Source organism: Peromyscus leucopus, chromosome 12 (assembly GCF_004664715.2).
Source record: "Peromyscus leucopus breed LL Stock chromosome 12, UCI_PerLeu_2.1, whole genome shotgun sequence".
NCBI classification, from domain to species: Eukaryota; Metazoa; Chordata; class Mammalia; order Rodentia; family Cricetidae; genus Peromyscus; species Peromyscus leucopus.
The window spans coordinates 80294359-80317870 of record NC_051073.1 but is presented as its reverse complement, the minus strand read 5'-3'; the positions used below and the strand labels follow the sequence as shown (position 1 = coordinate 80317870).

Here is a 23512-nt window from a genome sequence, read left to right as displayed (position 1 = left end):
TATATACAGCCCTAATAGTTCTTGTATGGTCACTTGCAGGATTTCTCACCTGATTGCGGAACGATAGGTACATTGTTTTTATTAGAACAAGCTAGTTGTGTTTTGTACGTTGAAAACTTGGAGGGTTGGGGATTTAGCTCAGTTCGGTCCTCAGCTCCGGGGCGGGGGGTGGGGGTGGGGTGTGGGGTGGAGAAAACGTGGGGAAGTAAATTTTCTTATCCCTAAATTTGTGTTTTTTGTGCCAAATAAAGTAAACAAATTTATTGAAGATCTCTGAGATACTCTGCATAGTATAATTTTACCTGGCTAGCCATCTTGAGGGAAAAAAGATCCTCTTTCAGATAAGGTATTGAAAGAAAGTCCGTTTCCAAGGGCGCAAAACTAGAATCAGGCTTTGATTATAGACATGTCCTGTTTCAAATGCTGCAGCTTTTCAGTCATTACACACGCCTTTCCTTGATGTTATTAATAATCTCGGTACTTTGGCATATTTTCCTGGTGAACAAGTCTATTTCAGAAATGCATTCAAATTCGAATGGTCATAATTTTAGAAATGCCAGGAAAGATGTATTTTTCACCAAGTGTCTTCACTAGATAGAATAATTAACATTCTTTTTAAAAAGACTCATGAATAGTTACATTTTTCCATGAACAAAATATTTCATAATGTACAACTGTGAAGATAAAAGTGAACTGGTCTTGGGAGTCAAAAGAGAAATTAAATTAGGTCACAGTTAAAGACCTTATAAAGGAATGGAGAACAAATACTTCCTACATCACATCTGTCTTGCATCTGTATTACTGCTCTTGCACCTGCTGGTAAACATGCCAGTAACTCTTATTATAGATACTCAAAGATTGCCTGTCCTAGTCTCATTTACTTTAAAAATTGGCTGACTTTAAATAGGGACAAGAAATGTATGTCAGTTGGACGACTCCTCCCACCTCTGTCTGATAAGATGGATTCTTTAGATCCTGGTGCTATTGCTGCTCTGGAGTTGCTTGACCTTTTAAGTTTCCAGCTGCTGTGCAAAGCTCTCTTTAAAATTCAAATTTTAGGGGCTGGAGGGATGACTCAGCAGTTGAGAGCACTTGCTGCTCTGGGTTTGATTCCCAGCACCCACTTGGCAGCTTACAACTGTAACTCCAGTTTCAGAGGATCAGATGTTCTCTTAGACATAGATTTGAGCAAAGCACCTATATGCATGAAATAAATTTAAAAATACAAATTTTAATTTTAAGAAAAATTCAGATGTAATTGGAATTTGAATCCTGGGTCCATCCTTTTATCTCCAGGTTGATAACATAACTTAGTATTTATAGAATATTCTTAATTATAGAGGGTATCTTGGCTTAAATGTCTGCTTGAATAGTTGTCTTCTTTAAAAAGCTGGAGAGATGGCTTAGTGGTTAAGAGAACCTTCAGATCCTAGCATCTGCACACATGTGCATAGAAAACTCAATGGGTGCCGGGCAGTGGTGATGCATGCCTTTCATCCCAGCACTTAGGAGGCAGAGCCAGGTGGCTCTCTGAGTTTGAGGCCAGCCTGGTCTACAGAGCAAGATCCAGGACAGACACCAAAACAACACAGAGAAACCCTGTCTCGAAAAAAACAAAACAAAAAAAAGGAAACTCAGTAGGTAAACATACATACATACATACAGAGTAAAAAAATAATTTTTTTTTTTTTTTTTTTTTTTTTTTTTTGGTTTTTTCGAGACAGGGTTTCTCTGTGTAGCTTTGCGCCTTTCCTGGAGCTCACTTGGTAGCCCAGGCTGGCCTCGAACTCACAGAGATCCGCCTGGCTCTGCCTCCCGAGTGCTGGGATTAAAGGCGTGCGCCACCAACGCCCGGCTTAAAAAAATAATTTTTAAAGTCATTAAAAATGAGGGATTTTCAGCTATTCTTTAACAGGATTTTCCCTAAAGCAGTTCGTTGGAAATTGTGACTATTTTGTTTAGGTTCCCCTTCCTAATTATCGTGTAGAAGACAAAAAGATAAAGTGTGGTGGGTGCTCAGCACTTGAGGGTTTCTACTAGAATTCAGTTCCTGACCGCCAGTAACTCCAGCTCCAAGTAATTTGATGCCTCTGACCTCTTGTTGGGTACCTGTGTGCATGCACATATATGCGTGCATATGAATATACATAATTAAAAATGATTTCAAAAGAATATAAGACTGGATTTTGAGTTGGGCGTTTAAGAGTGGGTGTGATTTTGATTGTCAGATAATAGGGACAAGTAACAGCCTGAGCTGTTGAATCTAATCTTAGAAAAGTACTTAGGTGGAAACTGTAGAGGACTCCATAATGGCAAAAGTAAGTGATTTTATTTGTTGAATGGGAAAGAAAGCACTGATGTCTTTGAGAGTCAGTCATGATCAAATTTAAATTTTGGTGGTGATACAGAAATCAGGCCATTGTGGTCATCTCAAGGTGTAGCATTCAGTGTCAGTGGAGGTGAGGAATCTTAAGCAGACAGAATTAGTCAGAGTAGCTCTTGCGGAAGTGATAAGAGACTTAACAAAGGAAGGGCAGAAGCAAAGCAGTGGTAGTTGAAAGATAAGAATCGAAGAAAGATGGACATGAGTTTGAAGATTGCTGAGCTAATGTGAGACAAGGCTTAGTATTGGGGCCCTAATCCAAGAGGGCGTACGGTAGGCACAGTGGCTTTACCAAGGAGAATAGTGATTTCCGTGTCGGCTTATTGAGTTTGTAGACCACTAATGGCAATACAGAAAGCATCTTGAAGTTTGTAACAAGGGAGCAGGAACTAATGATGCAGGTTTGTATACAGAGGCTGGAAGAGTATTTGTTCTTCTTACAGAGGGCTTGGGTTCAATTCCCAGAACCCACATGGTAGCCCTTAACTCCAGTTCTAAGGGATCTGACCTCTTCTGGCTACACAGATACCAGGCATGCACATGATGCACAAACATAGAAGCAGACAAAACATAGAAAACATCAATCTTTAAGAAAGAGAACTTTGTATACAGTGAGTGATAGTTAAAATCATGAGTGGAGGAGCACAGATTACTATTTGAGGCATCGGTTTCTTAACATTGTCAGCACGCATGTTCAACATCTTTTAGTATAATATCCAGTAGATTTTCAGAGGGGTTCATGGTCCCCAGTATGAGTAAGAACCACTGAGGTAGAGCAGGAGGAATAAAAGTGTGGCTGCAAAGCAGAGAAACCTGAGAATTGGTGAACTTGTATAGAAGAATGGCAGAGACGAGAAGGAAGAATTGGAAGCTGTGTACTTGGTTGTCGACCAAAATGACTAAGTTCAATTTTTTTTAAGATTTTATTTATTTATTATGTACACAGAGGAGGGTGCCAGATCTCATTAAAGATGGTTATTAGCCACCATGTGGGTACTGGGAATTGAACTCAAGAACTCTGGAAGAGCAGTCAGTGTTCTTAACCTCTGAGCCATCTCTCCAGCCCGACTAAGTTCAATTTAAAAAAAAAAAATTATTTCAATTTATATGGGTGTGTGTGTGTGTGTGTCTCCTTGGAGGCCGAAAGAGGGAGTAAAGAGGCTCTGTGAGCCACTTGATGTGGGTACTGGAAACTGAACTGGGGTTCTTTGTAGGGAGCCAGCACCCCTAAGCCCTGAGCTACCTCTCCAGCCCTGGGTAAGTTTTAATTTTGAAATACTGTTTCTGTATGTGACAGAGGGCTTGGGGAATTCTTAATTTAAGGTCAGGCTATTGAAAGTGATGAGAAAACACCTGAGAACTGAGACAGGGAGATAATCTGCCTCGAGGTGTCAATCAAAGGCCAGCCACAGAGAGGACAGGAACTGTGGTGAAAGGGACCAGGAAACCAGAGACATGCTGTCACAGGAACCCGAGGACATGGTGGTCACTAAAGGGTTACTACAGGGAGCGAGAAAAGAACGCAGCTGAAGACAAGTTACCGTATTCTCCACTCTAAAATTAAAAGGTGGTTCCTGTCGAAATGCTATTGTGTTCCTTTTCCTGGTAGTACAGTATTTTGTTCTTTTAAGATTTGGTGATTAAAGTATTCACTTACATGTCACTTACTCTGCACTTTGTTTTGGGGTGTGTGTTTTAAGAAGTATGTATCAAATCTAACCCTCAAGCAATTGCAAAAGTGATTAGGTTTTCTTTTCTTTTCTGTGAGGTGATTTGGGAGTATTAGGTGCCTTGCTCTAGGACATAGCTAGGAGTATGTCTCTGACTTGATGGACGCTGGGAGTGTATCTCAGTGGTAAAAGGCTTGGGCCTGGAACGTGGCACACAACCCATTCTGTCTCATTCAGAAGATTATAGAGTTAGGGTAGGGCACTGGGAGTCAGTGGTGGTGCTGGCTTAGCATTCCCTGGGGTTCGTCTCCAGTGTCGAAAACAAAGAGGGAGCGAGGGAGGATGAAATTGGGGAAATAAATGGCTTCAGTAACAGAAATATTATTTACTTTTTCTTGCATCTCATTTTAGCCTTCCTTAAAACTGTTGATATATATAAAATCATTGCTCAGGAAGAGCTTATCAAACACAGGGTTCACTTGGTTCCTGCATGGTGGTAACTTTGTCTGAATAGGATGTACTGGGCAGTAACAGACTGCCAGTGCTGTAAAGGAGGGATGCATGGAGTGCTGGGTAATGGAAGGCCTTTCAGATGTTAACTTAGTGTTGATGTATGAGTAGTTTACCTTTAAAAATGCTTTCTAGGCAGAGAAATAATACATGCAAAGGCACAGCAGGATGAAAATAGCCTATGTGGTCGGGAAAACCACAGAGTGCCACAGCTAGAGTAAAGGACACCTCGGGGAGAAAGATATGGTTGTGTGAAAGCTGGGAGTTTGAACTTGGGGTTGTAGACGACTGGAACTCATCAAAGGATGATGGCCTTTTCTGCCGTTCCTCATGAAGTTTGTGTCTTCTGCCTGCTGTGTCGACTCGTGCTCTTATCTCTGGTGTGTGTGTTCTGAGAAAGGGTCTAGGGGCTCCAGCTGTAACTGGCTCAGTCTGTGACTGGGGGTGATCTTGGACTCCTGGTCTCTGGCACAAGTGCTAGGTTTATAGGGTGTGCCACCACACCCAGCTTGGGATTCAGAAACTCAGATTTGGTTGCTAAACTAATAAGTCTTAGATCATATTTAGAGCCTAGAAAATGTCACACAAACATCAGAAATACAGTGTTTCGGGGCTGGAGAGATGGCTCAGAGGTTAAGAACACTGGCTGTTCTTCCAGAGGTCCTGAGTTCAATTCCCAGCAACCACATGGTGGCTCACAGCCATCTGTAATGAGATCTGGCTCCCTCTTCTGGCCTGAAGGGATACATGCAGACAGAACATTGTATACATAATAAATAAATAAATCTTTAAAAAAAAAAGAAAAGAAAAGAAAAGAAATACAGTGTTTCTCAACAGTCCAGGTTATGAACTTTTGGATATAGTCCCTAAGGTATTCCTGGTAGTTGTTAACTGTTATGTGAATTTACTTGGATTGTTTTCAGTTCTTAGGTATTATATAGGTTCTAATGAAAAGCATCCAAGTTTCCCCAGCAACTGTATCTACTTATTAATTAAAAAACAAACAAAGAAAAAAAAAAAAAAACAGTTGAAGCTGGGCATGGTAGCCCACACCTTTAATTCAGCACTGGGAAGCAGAGGCAAGCAACTCTTGAGTTCAAAGTCAACCTTGTCTACATAGTGAGACCTTGTCTCAATAAAAAAAAATTGAGAAAAGAAAAATAGGGGGAGGGGGATGGGACAGTTGAAGGGTAGGAAGAGGTCTCAGTGGGTAAAGTTTTTTGCAAGACCGATGACCTCAATTTGGATCTTTGGAACCCATGTAAAAGCCAAACATGGTGACATATGTTTGTAATTAGAGCACACTGAACATGCATGAGATGGGAGGTGGAGACAAAAGATGACCTCAGAAGCTCATGGGCCAGCTAACCTAGAGCATGCAGCACAGTGGCAGATAAAAGACCCTACTTCAAAGAGGACCGGCCCTTTGGGTCCGCTCACCTCCACCCGTGTGTCCTCTCGCACAAATACACAAAATAAGTCTTTGAAAACATGTTCTTGAATGTGTTTGCTGAGTTCTCTTCTTGACTCCCTTCTCACTTTGGAGTCCCACTGAGAGATGCCTAAAAACATGTCCAGCAGCTTCATTGCTTCTGGTCCACTGGTGAAGACTGACTGCCTGAGCTTTGAAATGGCCCACTCTGCAAGGAGAGAGGTGCCAGGAGGATTGTGCCTCCAGGCTTTATGAACTGTGAGCAGAACCACTAAAAGAAAGCTATGAACAACAAAGTTAGAGGGTCCTGTTCATTGACGGGGGAAAGAAAGGATGTGTTCTGTCGGGTGTTTTCAAACTGCCGCCTTTCCAAGGGCCTTCAGGGCCTTACCTCATGGAAAATCTCAGATTCAACATTTTCCTCCCTATTGAGCAACACCACTTTCTGTAGCTTGAGAGCTTCTCTCCAGGTCCCACCAAGCCCCGCAGTCCCACAACCCACGTATAAAATAATCATTCAGACGCTTATATTACTTACAAACTGTATGGCCGTGGTAGGCTTCTTGTTATCTGGTTCTTCTATCTAAATTAACCCATTTCTATTCATCTATAAGTTGCCACGTGGCTCGTGGCTTACCAGTACCTTACATCTTGCTTGTCATGGCGGTGGCTGGCAGGTCTCTCCCTCTGCCTTCCTGTTCCCTCAATTCTCTTCTCTGTTAGTCCCGCCTATACTTCCTGCCTGGCTACTGGCCAATCAGTGTTTTATTAATTAACCAATCAGAGCAACACATTTGCCATACGGATCATCCCACAGCAACTTTCCTTCTCTCTTCTCCCTTTCCTTCTCCTCCCCCGCTTTTTTGTTTTCCTTTCATTCATCTGTTAACTTCCACATGTGATTATTAAGACGAGCAGCATAAGGCAAGGATTCAGTTACTTTAAAAGCATTAGAGAGTCCACAGGATGACCTAGGCACTCTGCATATGTGTTACAGTTGTGCAACTTGGTCCTCCTACAGCGGGAACAGGGACCGTATCCAACTCTTAACAGGCCTTTGGGACCTTACTCCTCATACCTGGTCACCTTGCCCAGCCTTATACATGGGAGGTACTCGGTCTTACTGCAACTTGATATGCCATATTTTGTGGATACTCATGGGAGGCCTGCCCTTTTCGAAACAGAAATGGAGGAGTGGATTGTGGGGTGGGAACAAAGGAAATATGGAAGCAGTGGACTAGGAAGAAAGGAGGGAGGGGAAACTGTGGCCAGGATGTAAAATAAATAAGTTTATGGGGGCAGGGAGGTCAGTGGAATAGATTATTCTCCAAGGTCCCTGTGGTGGTCTGAGTGAAAGTGTTCTCCATAGACTTGTGTATTTAAACACTTGGTTTCCAGTTGGTGGCATTGTTTGGGAAGGTTTAGAAGGTGTGGCCTTGTTGGGAGAAGTATGTCTCTGGAGGTGGGCCTTCAGGACTTAGAGCATGGTGCCATTCCCAAGGTGCCCTCTCTCTCCTGCTTGTGGTCCACGATGTGAACTCTGAGCTTGCTGTTCCGGCCATCGTGCCTGCCGCCTGCCGCCGTGAACTCTTCCTTGAGCTGTCTTGGTCACAGTGTTTTATCACAGCAACAGAGAAGTCTCAGGGCAGGCTCTGAGTCAGGAACCTACAGTAGGAACTGAAAAGTGGTGTGTCACAGAATCTGCCACAGCCATAGACGAGTTGTAAACCTGTCTTAATTTGCCTAGTTTCACATTCACTTGCCTCTCTGCCTCCTGAGTGCTGGGATTAAAGGCGTGCACCACCACCACCACCACCACCACCGCCTAGCACATTTTTGAACATTTTGGCATTCCCACCTTTGACTGTTTTTAATTGCAGCTATAGAAATGCACAATGCATTATTTTACAGTGCTGGTTTAAGTTTGCTAGTAAATAATAGTGCTTGTACATGTGTGTGTTACATTACAACCAGGGCCTTGTACCTGTTAGGCAAGTTCTTTTCTACTGAGCAGCATTGCCAACTAGTTACTGTTTTTCTCGTTTGTTTACAGAGAGCAGGAGACATGTTCCTTCTCTTATTCTCCTATTTATGTAAAGTTAGAATGTATTGATTTCTTAAAAGATTGATAGAATTTGCTTATAAAACAGGTTGGACTTGGGTGGTTTTTGGTTTTCCAGGTAGTTTGATTTTTGTATGAAACTACTTATATTCAAAATTATTTCTGGATGGTTATATGAATGTTTTCACTTTTTCTTTTTTAAGTTTTTTTAAAATTTACTTATTTTTATGTGTGTTGGTATGAGGGTGTTGGATTCTTGAGTTACAGACAGTTGGGAGCAGCTATGTGGGTGCTGGGAATTAATCCTGGGTGCAATGTGTGTCCATCCGTCCATCCATCCATCCGTCCACACACACGCATGCCCAGTAAGTACCCTTTGAGGTCAGAAGGCATCAGATTTCAAACTGGAGTTGTGAGGCACCATATGGGTGCTGGGAACCAAACCTGAGCCCTGTAAGAGCTTCAAGTGCTCTTAACCACTGAGCCTCTCTGTAGCCCCTTTCTGATTCTTTTTACTATATTGTTTTTCCAGAAATTTATTTATGCCTGTATTTATTGAAGTTATTTTAATTTGAACTTTTACTCAAATGTATCCATTGTTTAAAGAATAAATTAAATACATGTTTTATGAAATAGGTACTTTAGGGGTTGAAGAGATTGTTCAGCCTGAGACTGTCTTCTGGCCTCCGTGTGCATAGACACACTTGACCAGTCCCCTTCTGAAGTTGGTACAGTCTTGTCTCTTATTGGGGATTATAGCTTGAGAGACTTAGAAGCCTGATGACCTGAGTGTGACCCCTGAACCATGTAAAGGTGAAGAAGAGGTCTGACCACCCAGAGTTCTCCTGTGACCTCCACATGTGTCACGACACAGGTACAGTGAGTGCAGAGGCCGTAGAGCTCTGGTTAGAGGCAGTTGTGAGTCACCTGATGAGGGCTGCTGGGAACCAAACTTGTCCTCTGCCAGAGAGAGCAGCCGGTTGTCTTAATCACCGCGTCATCTCTTCAGCTCCTACAATACCTGCTGTTTCAAAGATTGCAGCTCCAGGGGCTGGAGAGAAGGCTCACTGGCTGCCCTTTAGAGGACTCAGTTCAATTCCCAGCACCCTTTTAACAGTCTGGAGCTCTGGCCCCAGGGGGTCTGCTGATACACCCTTTTTTGACGCTGTATCACAGATGTGATGCATAGATACACATCAGCAAACACACACAAAATAAAAATAAGTAAAATCTCAAAAAAAAAAAAAGAAAAATGATTGCAGTGTGGTATATTTTTCACCCACTAAACATACCCATTATAACTTCCAAATCAAGTTTGAACCCCAGCACCAAAGAAGTCCTTCTTAATTTCCTTTCAGTCATTACTCTCTTAAGAGAACCTCCATACTGGCATCTAACAGCAGATTTATTTGGTTTTGTACTTCATATAAATAGAATCAGGTAACATGTCCTCTTTTATGTTTTATGTCTTTTCTTTTTCCTGATTAACATGGTGCTCCTGTTTGAGGATTCATCTTCACTACAGTGTTAATAGTATATGGCAAACTCATTTTTTCATTCTGAGAATACGCCTTTGGTCTGTTGCCAGTTTTTAGCTCCATTTATTTTCTTATTAATGTATTGAGACAAGGTTTTATGTAACCTAGCTTGGTCTCAGACTCTCTGTGTAGCCAAGAACGAGTTTGCTCTTTGGATCATCCTGCCTCTATCTTCTAAATGTTGGGATAAAAGACAGTTGTCATCATTCCAGATTGTGCAGTGCTGAGGATTAATTTAGGGTTTCTTGAATGCTAGGCAAGCACCACACTAAGTTACATTCCCAATCCTTATTCTCTGTTTCATTTTTTGTTTGTTTGTTTGGGTTTTTGTTGTTGTTGTTGTTCCAAACAGGGTCTCACTACGTAGCTCTGGCTGTCCTGGAATTCACTTTGTAGACCAGACTAGCCCCAAAATCAGATAGCTCTGGCTGTCCTGGAATTCACTTTGTAGACCAGACTAGCCCCAAAATCAGAGGTCTGCCTGCCTGCCTCTGCTTTCCATGGCCTGAGATTAAAGGCACAGGCCACCACACTCCGCCTATTCTCAGTTTGTAATTAACGGTGCTTCACCGGTCATTTAAATGTGTTTAGTGAATGTGTACACATTTCTCATCTACACGAGAATGTGAATATGTGTGTATGACCATAAGAACAGAACAGCTGTGTGACTAGCAATGCATAGGTTTCAGGTTTCCAGAGGGGTGTGATTTGACTAGACCCCCCACCAGACGACATGCAGTTCTACTCAGCCACACTTGGTTTTGCCACTTCTTGCTGTGAAGTTGTTTGTTTGTGGTGTGTGTGTGTGTGTGTGTGTGTGTGTGTGTGTGTGTGTGTGTGTGTTGCACACATGTTGGGCTCCAGTCCAGAGGTCAACCTTGGGTGAAATTCCTCAGGAGCTGCCCACCTTCATTTCTTTGAGGCAGAGTTATACCGGTCACTGATATCTGGGGCTCACTGATTGGCTAGGCTTGCTGGCCAGTAAGCACCACAGATGCTCCTGCTTCTACCACTGTGCCTTGCTTTTCCATGGCTTCTGCAGATCAAACTAAGGTCCTTCTGCTTGTGCAGCAGTCGCTTGACCGAGTTCCCACCCTCCACCACATCACTGTGTGCATAGTGCAAGTATTGTCTCCATTCTGATTCCCTTTGCTTTGTTTTCCTTTCTTTTGCTTAAGGGGTATCATGCTTTAAATAATGAATTTTCATATTTATAATTGTACCTTTGTTTAGAAAATATTTTGTGTTAGGCCAGTAAGATACTCGGCAGTTAAGGCACTTGCCACTGAGCCTACTGGCCTGAGTTCAATCCCTCAGACCCACATAGTGGAAGGAAAGACCTTGTTCTTGCAAATTGACCCCTGACCTCCACGTGTGCCCCTCCCCCAAATAAATAAAATGCTTTCTTGTTTTGAGGTTGTTTGTTTTTATTTTGCTTTTTTTTTTTTTTTTTTTTTTGAGACAGGGACTTACTGTATAGTCCTGGCTGGCCTGAAACTCAGAGTGCTGAGATTAAAGGTGTGTGTCAACACGTCACCCAATAAATGTAACTTAAACAGTTGTACTATAGTACAACACAGTTCTACATGCAGCCATCAGTTTCGAAAAACACAAAATGACTTGTGATCCTGTGGTAGTATGAATGTAATTGGCCCCTATAATCTCATAGGGAGTGGCACTATTAGAAGATGTAGCCTTGTTGGAGTAGGTGTGGTCTTGTTGGAGGAAGTGTGTCACTGTGGGGGTGGGCTTTGAGGTCTCTTTTGCTCCAGCTTTGCTCAATGTGACACTTAAGTTGACTTCCTGTTGCCTGCAAGATGTAGGACTCAGCTACTTCAGCACTGTGTCTGCCTGCATGCAGTTGTGCTGCCCGCCATGAGGATAATGGACTGAACTCCTGAGACTGGAAGCTACCACCTCAACTAAATGCTTTCCTTTTTAAGAGTTGCTGTGGTCATGGTGTCTCTTCACCACAGTAGAAACCTTAACTAACACAGATCCTAACAGATAACTTTATGAAATACTTTCTAGAAGGTTAAGCTGTATGTTTACAGTATTGAAACATCAGAACACTTCAGTATTAAATTTTTTTTCGTTTTCTGTTGTAGATAAAATTTTTAATCCTTCTATTGTAGATAAAAATTTTAATCCTATTGTAAATAAAATTTTTAATCCTTCTATTAGAACTTAAATCTTTTGAACCCTGACTTCCAGTGTCTTCCTGAACTTCAACTTCTGTTCCTGGATCTTAAGAAAATCAATCTGTGCACAAATGACTGCAATCACCCCTTCTTACTTCAGATTTCTCTTTCTCAAAGTTAAACCACACAGCACAGCATTTCCCCAGTACCCTTCATCTGTGTCACCATCTACATCTATGAAGTATTTCTCAGCTAAACTAGACGACTCTTCAGAGCACCCAGAAGGGACAATTCTCTGTGTTTTTTGTCTGTGTAACCAGCAGACTGTACAGATTGTATCCTGCAGCCCGCAACTCATAAGAACTCTTGAGTTTGAGTCTGTGTAGTGGTCCCATAGCCACACAAAGTGGCCGACCTCCCTTGCGGACTGAGCCTGCTTGCTAGAAGAGACAGCGGTTAAGTTATCCCTGTGAGCAGAGCACAGTTAAGCAGTAGGGCAAGTGGAGGAGAGCAAATTAGATTGAGTTACTTTTCCTTACTCTTAATAGAATCCTTTTTGTTATAGTTACAGATTTCAGTTCTCAGGTGGAATTGATCATTTTGTCTATTAAGCATATCAGTCACAGCTATTTAAAAGTTCACCTGTAATGAATCCTCGGTAGATGTTTCTACTGTCCTTCTTGCCTTGTTTCTTTGTGTGATTGATAATTAGGTGAATGCTAGATAACCGTGTATGAAATTTATGGAGGCCCTGGATGACATTCTCTTCCTCCAGAGGTTTACTTGAGCCTCTGACAGGCAGATAGAGTGAGAAATAACATCACCTTAGTCCAGTCGGAGATTGAACTGATTTAAAGCTTGGTTGCAGTTTTCATACAGTTTTGTCTACTTGCGATTTTTATCATTGCTCCTAAGGGTACAGCCTTCTATACATCTGCAAGTCAGAGGTATTTATTAAGGTTCTTAGGCTCAGATGTACTTCGGTGACTGTTTCTGTCACCTTAGCACTAGGACCAGAAGAAATAATCTCTTTTTTAAAAATTAGCTGTGTGTAGGGGTCAGAGGACAATCCTTGGTGTGAATTCTTTCTTTCCAATAGAGTTGAGTGAGCAAACTCTGGTTGTTAGCTTGTGCAGCAAGTATTTTCACCTGCTGAGCCCCTTCACCTGCCCAGAAAAGAAAGTTGATTACATCGAGAAACACCTAGGAAATGAGTAAAGCACACTTCAGGAGCTTTAGAAAAAAAGTCTGTGTCTGAGTGTTTCCGCCTCTGCGCTAATAGATTTCTTGAAAACCCAAGTTTATCTGGCAGCTTTGATTGCTGTGGCCTTTACTTCTAGAGTGACCCCAGATGCCCTAGTTGCCCTGAAGAATACCAGTTTTCCAGGTGAGCATTCAATAGGGAAAATAAAAAGAGTGTGTCTTTGTGTTCTGTGGCGAGTGCCAAACTTGATATTGCTTATATGCACAAAACAAGACCTGAGTGTGTACTTGGAGATAATAAAAGATGTCATATGAAAGTATAGTGATATGAAATGTCTTATGATTTTGTACTTTTTGTTTCTTCTTCATTGCTCTTACCTCAACCCTCTTCATGAGTAGGGAAGACGATTATCTCTGTTACACAGTTGTAGAGGATGAAATGCAAACAGGGAATGTGCGTGCATGCAGGCGTCTCAGTCAGCATTTGTGATGATTAACGTCTTTGTTTTTGTTTGCTTGCTTGTTTGTAATGGTTAATCCTTATTGTCATCACCTTGATTGAATTGAGATTGAAATGAGTAAAACACACCCCTAGGTGTTTTTGTGAGGTTTTTGAATGCCTGCCATTTCAAGGAGAGTTAGGGAAGAGGTAGATCCACACCTGCATGTGTACAGCACCATCCAGGGGTTGGTGACTTGGATGGAGTAGGGGGATCTACAAGGGGGCTGCGATGCAACCCCTACTGTCACGGTCACTTGTTTGCTCCCTCCCCCACCGTCACAGGGACCTGGAGCAGAACTTCTGATCTGGACTGGAATTCAAACTGAGCTAATGTAAGTCTCTCCTTCGTGTTTCTCTTGGGTATTTGTCATAGTGATTAAAAAACTTAACGGCCTTTGAGCTATAATTAAGACTAAAGTAAAGGAACTTTCATTTGAGTAGTTCATCAGTGAGAGATAAAACATTTATAAGAGCTGTTTGTACCAAATGAAGAAATCTCTTTAATTTTTTGTTGGCTACCTTGACAGTATTAGAGGAAGGGTAACTGTGGGCAGCAGGAACCAGGCCTCTGTCCTCTACTGAGCCTCCATGGTTTGATGGACATCTGTACACTACAAGATTACTGGTGGGAAGAACAGATGAGCTCTTTCCCCCTTAGGTACAGAAAAGAAAGTTCTGTGGGGGAAGATACACTACTGCTGTGGACACAGAACACTCACCTCACAGGAAGTAACAGTTTATTCTTGGGTTAAATATGAATGTCCTTGGCCCAGGAACACAGATGCAGGTTACTGTTCCAATGTGGAAACATTTCATGGTTTTTATAGTTACAGAACAAAAGGAAATCATAACTCAGTGCACTTTAAATTTTAGGTGTATACATGTGTGGGTGCATGCATACAATGGTATGTGTATAGAGGTCAGAAGACAATTTGTGGGAGTTGGTTCTTTCCTTTTACCATATGGGCTCTGGGGTGCAAACTCAGGTCATTGGGTTAGGGAGCAAATATATTTACTAGCACAGCCACCTCCCTGGCCCACATCACGGTGTTTTCCAAATATACAGTGTGAACATCAGCTAGACAGGTTTCAGCAAAGTGGGAAAATCTCTGTCTTAGGTTTTAGATGCTCTCTAGTGAATTCTTAGCTGTGGATTTGTGTGTGCCTATGTATGTGCCTGTGGAGGCCAGAAGTCAACATTGTGTGTCCTCCTCTATGGCTCTCCATTTTAGTTTTGAGACAGGGTCTCTCACTAAACCTGTAGCTAACTAATCCAGCTAGACTGGCTAGCCAGTAAGCCTCAGGGATCCTATGTCTCTGTTGCTTGGATAGCAGGTGTTCACTGCTGCCCCTGCCCTTTTTACATGGAGTGGGTCCTCAGGCTTGCATAGCAAACACTTTACCAACATGTTTGAGCCATGCCCAAACAACCCTAGGATCACAAAGTTCTAAACAGCCTTGTAATGTTTAAACATGGGTGTGGGTCTTTTGCCTGGGGCTTCAGTGTACACTAAAATCTGGTCAAACTGAGTGTATGTAAGAGAAATTCAGTTGAGTGTCTGTCACAATTGCATGAGGGATTGGTGTGAAGAAGCTGTGATATGCTTGCAAGTCAGCTGGAGATGAACCACGTATCTTCTTGTAAGTTCCTTACCTGTTTGTTCTTGTTTCATCTCCAACAGCTAATGCATGCATGATAGACAATCCTCAAGGAAGTATGACAGTGTTAGTGATCGTGCCTTGAGGTGTCCTGATACTTCTGTTCATTTCTTTGCAACCTTCTTCAAGCAGGAAATATGTCTTATGTATTGTTTTTATGACACCACTTTGGGAATCACAGTTCTGGTCTTCAACACTGGGTGACTTAGAGACTGTGTTTGAGACAGTCTTTCTTATACAGTAGCCCAAGATGACCTGGATCTCTCCTGAATGATGGGATTGCAAGCATTTACTGCTGTAACCTTAGCCTCTTTTCTCCTGGGTGAGATATATTTATACCTTTTAAGTATGGAAATGATTGCATCAGCTAAATTACTATGTCTTGAGATTAGGGCTAGACATGAAAGCAAATGACTGGTGTGTAGTCTAATTAATGTTTATGAACATAGGTAACTTCATGAAGGCTTTTAAAAAACTGTTGTAAAAGACATTGAAATTTCACTAGTTTGGCTGGGCAGTGGTAGCACATACCTTTAGTCCCAGCACTTGGGAGGCAGAGACAGGCAATCTCTGAATTTGAAGCCAGCCTGAGTTCCAGGAGAGCCATGGCTACACAGAGGTACCCTGTCTTGGGAGTGGGCGGGAACCATCATCTTTTTCCTACTCTTTTGAAATAAGGTCTGACTTTGTAGCCCAAGCTGACCTTGAACTCAAATCTGGCAGGGCTGGAGTGATGATGGCTCAGCTCTTAAATAGCACTGACTACTCTTCCAAAGGACCTGGATTCAATTCCTAGCACCTACATGGTGGTTCACAACCATCTGTAATTCCAATTTTAGGGGATCTGGTGCCCCCTTCTTGTAGTGGGTAGCTATTACAGCTTTGACCTGGAAGTACTAACCCCATTGAGGCTTTGGTAACTGTCACACCTACAAGGCGAGGCTGAGACAGGAGCCCTTAAGACCCGAGATCCGGATTTGCCGCCTTTCTTGGTTCCTGGAAGCTGGAAGTAGACCGAGCAGAGTTTTCCAGAGAACACTGCTGGACTAAACTACACCTTTCCCAGACCCTGTAACCTATCCCTTTACTTATAAGTTACCCCACAAAATAAACCTCCCTTTTAACTACGTGGAGTTGCCTTAATACTACAACCAATACCTTCTGGCATATGGTGCACAGATACACATAAAATAATATATCTTAAAAAAAAAACTGATGTCTTGGCATCTTAACTATTAAGTATATTGTTTGGTAATTTGAGTATATTTATATAATCAATCTCCAGAATGTCCTTCCTTTTGCAAAGCTGAAACCATATACCCATTAAAACACTACTCTCCATTCCTCTCTTTCTTTAGTCCCTGGCAATTGTCATTCTGCTTTATATGAATTTGGCTTTTTATGACTGACTTGACTTCATTTTTCTTTGTCTTAATCTCCTCATTTATTTATCCATGCTGTAGCCTGTGTCAGAATTCCCTTTTAAATGCAACTGGAGATAATTATTAAGCAAATTAAGCCATTCCCAAATGAGGGTTTTTTTTTTTTAATCATTTGTGGTTCTTAATTTTCTGCAGACCATCCAGTCATGCATTGTATATTGACATGAAAGTAGAAGCAAAGCAGAAATGTCTGGAGAAGGAAACGTGACCAGTGGGAAGGGGAAGGAAGGAGGAGGCAGAGGGTAGGGTGTGGAGTTTGCTTAACATCATATAACATACCCTTGTATGAAAATGACCTTTCAGTACATATTACCTGTATAGTAAAATAGTTTCCTAATTTTTTCATTTGACTTTTATGTTTATGGGTGTTTTACCTGCGTATATGTCTGTGTACCACATATGTGCAGTACCTTTGGAGGTGAGACAGTGTCAGATCCCCTGAGACTGGAGTTACAGATAGTTATGAGGCACCATGTGAGTGCTGGGAGTCCAGCTGGGGTCCTCTGGAAGAACATTCAGTGCTCTTAAACACTGAACCATCCTTCCAGCCTGTTGATCTAGTCTTGAACTTTCCCAGATCATCCTACCTTTTGTCATCTCTCAGGGATGATCTGTACTGTTCCACCTGAACTTGCTTCTTGCTGTAACCACGTCTCCACCAACATTACCCATTCTCTCAGTTGAACCATGCACACTCCCTATACGTACAGTCTGTCTCCATTTTGATCTTTTTGAGTGCGTATTTTTTCTTAACTCCTTTTTCCTCTATGTAAGGCAAGTATCTCTTTTTTCTTTTTTTCCTGGAGCATTTCATGATAAAAGCAATTTCCTTTATAAAAAGTTGCCTCCACATCTTTCCATGAGATACCTCTGTTCTTTTCAAAGTCTGTGAGTGACCCTTTATGATAGTTTTGGTTGGTTGGAGGGGTAGGTGAGGGTTATGTTGAGACAGGGCATCATATATAGCTCAGGCTAGCTTAGGTTGCAGTATACTTTGTAGCTGAGGATGACCTTGAACTACTTCCACTGCCAAGAGTGCTGGGATTATAGGAATGGGCCACCATTGTATGGCAAAACTTTTCCTGAGGAGATGAAAGATACATATTACTCACCTCAAAAATCCAACTGGGTGAACCAATGAGTTCTATTGGGGGGCTACTTACAGGAATATGGGTGAGGGGTTGCTTACAGGAGCAGAGATAACTCAAAGACAGCTGCACCACCAAAGTCCATTCCAATACAGATGACAGTTCACAAACCTAGGAACCTGGAGCACACTGTACAGCCTGCAGGCAGCTCAATCAGGTTGGAGACCAGGTGCCTCAGCTGGTCTAAATGTCTTCCAGGTAGCTGGCAAGTTTCTGTGTCTTCCAGGCAGCTGATCTTGTCTCAGAGATTTCTTTGGAGCTCTGTTCACTAGCCTCACAAGGACTCTAATTTTTTATTTTTCCCCAGAGCTGAGGACCGAAGGGCCTTGAGCTTGCAAGGCAAGCGCTCTACCACTGAGCTAAATCCCCAACCCGGACCCTCACCTTTATATCTTACTCTGGTGAGGAGGGGCCTGGAGAATCTGGTCAGTTTCAGTGACTTCTTAAAGTTCCCTTGAGCTGTTTACCTTCCTGTCCAAGGAGCTTCCCTACAGGATGCAGTGTTACAATCTCAAGGAAACTGCTACGCAACAGCCATTAACCTGGCTGATTGTTGTGCTTTCTTTTTTTGTTTTTTAAGGCATGGTCTCACTATTATAGCCTTGTCTGGCCTTGCAGTTCACCATGTAGGCCAGGCTGGCCTTGAACTCAGTAGAGAACCACCTGTCTACCTCCTAGAGGGACGGGATTAAATGCCTGGGCCACCATACCCAGCTTCATTCTTAGTTCTTGGGTGCCACTGTGTCACACACAGCGCTGTCCTGTTGCACACAGTGCTGATAGCACTGCAGTCTAAGGCAGTTCTTGCTTCAACTCGTCTCTTTTAGGTCCCCGTTTGTTGTTTTCCCTGCTCACTTCAGGCTGAAGTAACTGACCTCAGTATGGTTAGACTGGTGGTGTTAAGTTTCTTTACTTGTTTTTACTTTATTTTACTTAGTCCATTTAGTTTTTAATTTACTAATTGTTGGTGTTGATTTTCTTTATTTACTCACCATGTGGGGTGGGAAGTGAAGGTAGAGCTTGGGATACTCTTCTCTCCTTCTACCATGTGGGGCCCTGGGATTGAACTCAGGTCTTTAGGGTTGGTTTGCCAGCGAGCACCTTTGTCCGCTGAGCCATCTTAACTAGCCCCTTGGTTGGTTGGTTGGTTGGTTGGTATTTTATTTTTGTTGTTTTTAACCCTGTGTACTGCTTACACTATATGATTGTGTGCTACTAACTTTCAAATATCTATGAGTTACCTATGACATGTACCCGCAACCTACAGTTAAATTTTATTTAAAATAAACTGACTGCCCCTCATTTGTTTGACTTTCCTGTTGCTCCACTATTTTTTGTTGTTTTGGTTTTTCTGAGACAGGGTTTCTCTGCAAATCCCTGGCTGTCCTAGAACTCGCCCTGTAGACCAGACCGGCCTCCAACTCAGAGATCCTCCTGCCTCTGCCTCCCAGTGCTAGGATTAAAGGCGTCAGATGCTATACCCAACTGCTTGGATACTTTTAAATGATGCAGTTATAAACGTTTCTTAGTACAACAGCTCTCCCTGAGTCTACTCTGAAATGGAATGTCCAGGTCAAATAAAAAGTAGTATTTATAGTGTGTGACTAGATTGCCCTACATACATAGATTGCATTTATGATGCTTAAGCCTTTTAGCAATATCTTTGTGCTTCCTTATTCCCCCTTGATATGTTTTCTTTTACTTTTAAATAAATGTCTGAGGTCAGAGCTGGGTTGGTAGAGTGCTTACCCTGAATGTACAAAGCACCAGGTTCAATCTTTTCACATTGTATAAACTGGACACTATGCTACACAGCTGTAATTCCTACACTCAAGATGTCAAGGCAGGAGGATTAGAAGTTCAAGTCATCCTTGGCTATGTAGAAGTTGAGACGAGCCTAGATTATATGTGTGTATATGAGCCCCCCCCCCTTTTTTTAAGAGTTTGATAGGATCAGGTAGTTAGGATTGCCTTATTGGGGGTTATTTATTTGTAAAGCTAAATCTTTTAGTAAGTTTTATGTTTTTATCTAGTATTTGAACTATATTCAAATAATTAGGCCATTTATCTATTAGAAACAGGGTATTAAGCCAGGCGGTGGTGGCGCATGCCTTTAATCCCAGCACTCAAGAGGCAGAGCCTGGCGGATCTCTGTGAGTTCGAGGCCAGCCTGGTCTACAGAGTGAGTTCCAGGAAAAGGTGCAAAGCTACACAGAGAAACCCTGTCTCAAAAAACCAAGGAAAAAAAAAAGAAGAAAGAAAAGAAATAGGGTATTGAGAGGAAGAAGAAGGAGGGAGGGAGAGAGAGAAAGAAAGAAAGAAAGAAAGAAAGAAAGAAAGAAAGAAAGAAAGAAAGGGTATTAACCTCTATTTAGTTATTATGAGAAGATACAAAGTAGAAGCAAGCTTCATTAAGTCTTCCTCATTCGTTTGCCAGCTGCGGGATACGCCACACATGAATTCACAGTAATGTATTCAGCTTCTGTCCAGTGCATGGGCATTTAGGTGGTGTGTTATTAGGGTTCTCTAGAGAAAGAGAACTGGTTGAATGAAAATCAATGTCTCTCTCTCTCTCTCTCTCTGTTTCTCTCTCTCTGTCTATCTCTATCTATCTCACTCACTCACTCACTCAGTCTCACGCACACGGGATTTATTAGAATGGCTTACAGGTTGTGATCCAGCTGTCCCAACATGGCTGGCTCCCAGTGGAAAGTCCCAGAATCCAGTAGGTGTACCCATCCTCCCGGGGCTGGAGGCCCTAATGCAGTGAAAGGATAGACTGCCAGTGAAAAGGAGAACAAGCTTCCTTCTTCCGTGTCCTTATGTATGCTGGCAGCGGAAGGTGTGACCCAGATCAAAGGTGGGAATTCATCCCTCCCAGGTGTGCCCAGCCACGTGGGTGTTAGTTCCAGATGTGGTCAGGTTGACAAGAATAGCTGTCACAGATTGGCTTGTATGTCATCTTTGTGCAGGTACCGTGCTGATCTTCCCTGTATTGTTCCAGTTTTAGTGTGTGGGCAGGGTTTTCTTATTTTGTAGCTTAGCAGTATCTAGGTCAGGACTAAAACTCAGAACCTTTAATAGGAATGCTGTGCTTTCTTCTGACAAATTAGTTCTTTTTTAAATTACGACATTGGAAAATGTAATAAATAGCAAGATTTTGGGAGCTTAGTGTAAAGAGCACTGGCTGTTCTCGAGGAGGGGACCCAGCATCAGTTCCCATCACCCATATGGTGACTCAAAATTGTCTGTGATTCTTATTCTAGGAGATCCAGTTTCTACTTCAGGCCTCTGTGAGTTCCTTCATGCTTGTTGTGCACATTAGCTCATGAAGATACACACTGCACATACAAGTAATAAGTAATTAAATAAATCTTTCTGTTTGGTTTTTGACGAGTGTGGGGTGTTTTTGTTTGAGACGGAGTTTTACTGTGCAGTCCTAGCTTTCCTGGAACTCACTATATAGACTGGGCTGACCTCAGACTCACAGAGATACACCTGCCTCTGTCTCCCAAGTGTAGGGACTAAAGGTGTGCATCACCATGCCTGGTGCATAAATCTTAAAAAAAAAAAAAAGTAAAAGATTTTTAAAGCCAGAAGACCTTGGAAAATGCATCTGTAGTCATCAACATTTGTGTGTGTGCTCGGGGCTCTAGAGCACCTTTCTCTAGAGGCTACACAGGGCGTCAGATTTTACAGTGCCTGTCAGGTATTGGAGCACACATACTAATCATTTGAGTAGACCCAAAGCACTTATTACTGTTGGTTTCAGAGCCAAAATGGCTTTAGGCTAGCTTTTATTCTTTCATTTCTTCATTTAATGGTTGGAGCTCGCTTTAAAAAGAAAAGAAAAGGACAAAAACCCAGTTGCTGTGGCTTAGTGCACTATGAGAGAGCCAAGTTAAAGTAAGGGATCGTTGTAAAGCAGTCATTATCATCTACCTGCTTATTTTTGGAACAATAATTTGGATCAGTCTAACTTGTTTAGCATCTGAAGACAAGTTAATTTTTATCTGTGAGATGAAGTACTGTAGTTTTGTGTTCAGATAATTAAAGTTCACCAAAATGGGAGGCTTAGAGAACAGCTTAATGGCTTCCTCTAAAAATAATCCATTCACAGTTGATAGGTAGCATTTTGGTTGCTTAACGTTGTGTACAGTATGTGGTACTTTTACATAACTACTTTATTTAGACAAATATTGAGTCTTTGCCATGAGATATGACTGCATGACAGATAGCTAGAGAGGATAGAGGAAAAAAAGCTAAACACAGGGAGATTGTGGAGGCTGGGCATTTGATCTAAAGATAATGTCATTAATCAAAACCTGTTCGGAATATTTCCCTTGGAGTTACCTTCATTATCAGACACAAACTGTGAAGGAAACCAGCCCCTTAATTTTATATCACAGCTCAATGTGTGTGGGGTGCATGTTCTTGTTGGTTGGTTGTTTTGGTTTTTTTTTGGTTTTGGTTTTTGATTTTTTGAGACAAGGTTTCTCTGTGTAGCTTTGGTACCTGTACTTGATCTTGCTCTTGTGTGGCCATGGCTGTCCTGGAACTCACTTGGTAGCCCAGGCTGGCCTTGAACTCAGAGATCTGCCTGCCTCTGCCTCCCAAGTGCTAGGATTAAAGGTGCGTACCACCACCACTCAAAAAAAGATTTGTTTTTTATGTCTGTGTCTGTATTAGTTAATGCCACAGGTATATGGCTGCACATGGAAGTCAGAAGTTGGGTATTTGGTCCCCTGGATGTTTAATAGAGGTGTTTATGAGCCACCTAGTATGGATGCTCAGGTGCTCTAAAAGAGCAGCAAGCGTTCTCAGCTGTAGAACCATCTCTCCGGCCCCTTCTTTTTTTTTTTTTTTTTTGAAACAGGATTTCTTCCTGAAACCTGGGACTCGACTGTTGGATTAGAATGACTAGCCTGCCATTCCCAGGAGTATGCCTGTCTCCACCTTCCCAGGACTGAGATAATTAGCACACACCACCGTACCTGGCTTCTCGTGTGTGTGCTGAGGATCTGAACTCGGGTTCCCATGCCTGTGTGGCATGTACTTTACCAGCTTGTCTTAATTAGGGTTTCTGTTACTGTGAAGAACACCATGATTTTGGCAGCTCTTAGAAGGGAAACATTTAATTGAGGTCATAGCTTATAGTTTCAAAGGTTCAGTCCACTATCATCATTTTGGTGTGCAGGTAGACATGGTGCTGGCTACATCTTGATCAGAAGGCAACAGGAAATGGACTGTGACAGTGGACGGTATCTTGAGCATAGGAAACCTCAAAGCCTGACCCACGGTGACAAACTCTCTCCATATCTAACTCCCAACAAAGCCACACCTAATAGTGCCACTCCCTATGAGCTTATGAGGGCCAGTTACAAACTGCCACACTACCACACCTACTGGGCTCCTTTTCTCCATTTTCCTCAGTCTTTTAAACATCCTCTCTGCAGTATAATTTTTATGCAATAAATTGCATCTTTTGGGACAGGGTGGGAAGAGAGAAGTGTAGCTTAGGGTAAGGCTTGTGCTTAAGAATATATGAGGTCCTGAATTTAAGTCTCAGCACCAAGAAAAGGGGGAGGGGGATAAAATGATTTTTTTAACTTAAGGCAGGATCTATGGAGCTCTGGCTATCCTGTAACTCACTGTAAACCAGACTGGCCTCAAGCTCACAGTGATCATCCTGTCTCTGCCTTCCAAGTGCAAGGACTACAGGGGTGTGCCACCACGCCCAGCTGAAACACTTCTTTATATAGTTAAATCTTAGAACCTGTGTAACATATGCTTGTGGAACCACCACCACAGTGAAGTCCCTG

The 23512-nt window shown here is 42.2% G+C and overlaps 1 protein-coding gene and 1 non-coding gene across 3 annotated transcripts in view; one reads left to right on the top strand and one right to left on the bottom strand.

The window, feature by feature from the left end:
• Nucleotides 1-23512, top strand: part of Mapk1 (mitogen-activated protein kinase 1) — a 61723-nt gene that overhangs the window by 1168 nt on the left and 37043 nt on the right. The window lies entirely within an intron of this gene.
• LOC114682735 lies at nt 20619-20720 on the bottom strand. The gene has a single exon (XR_003733083.1). It is a non-coding gene; the product is annotated as a U6 spliceosomal RNA (small nuclear RNA).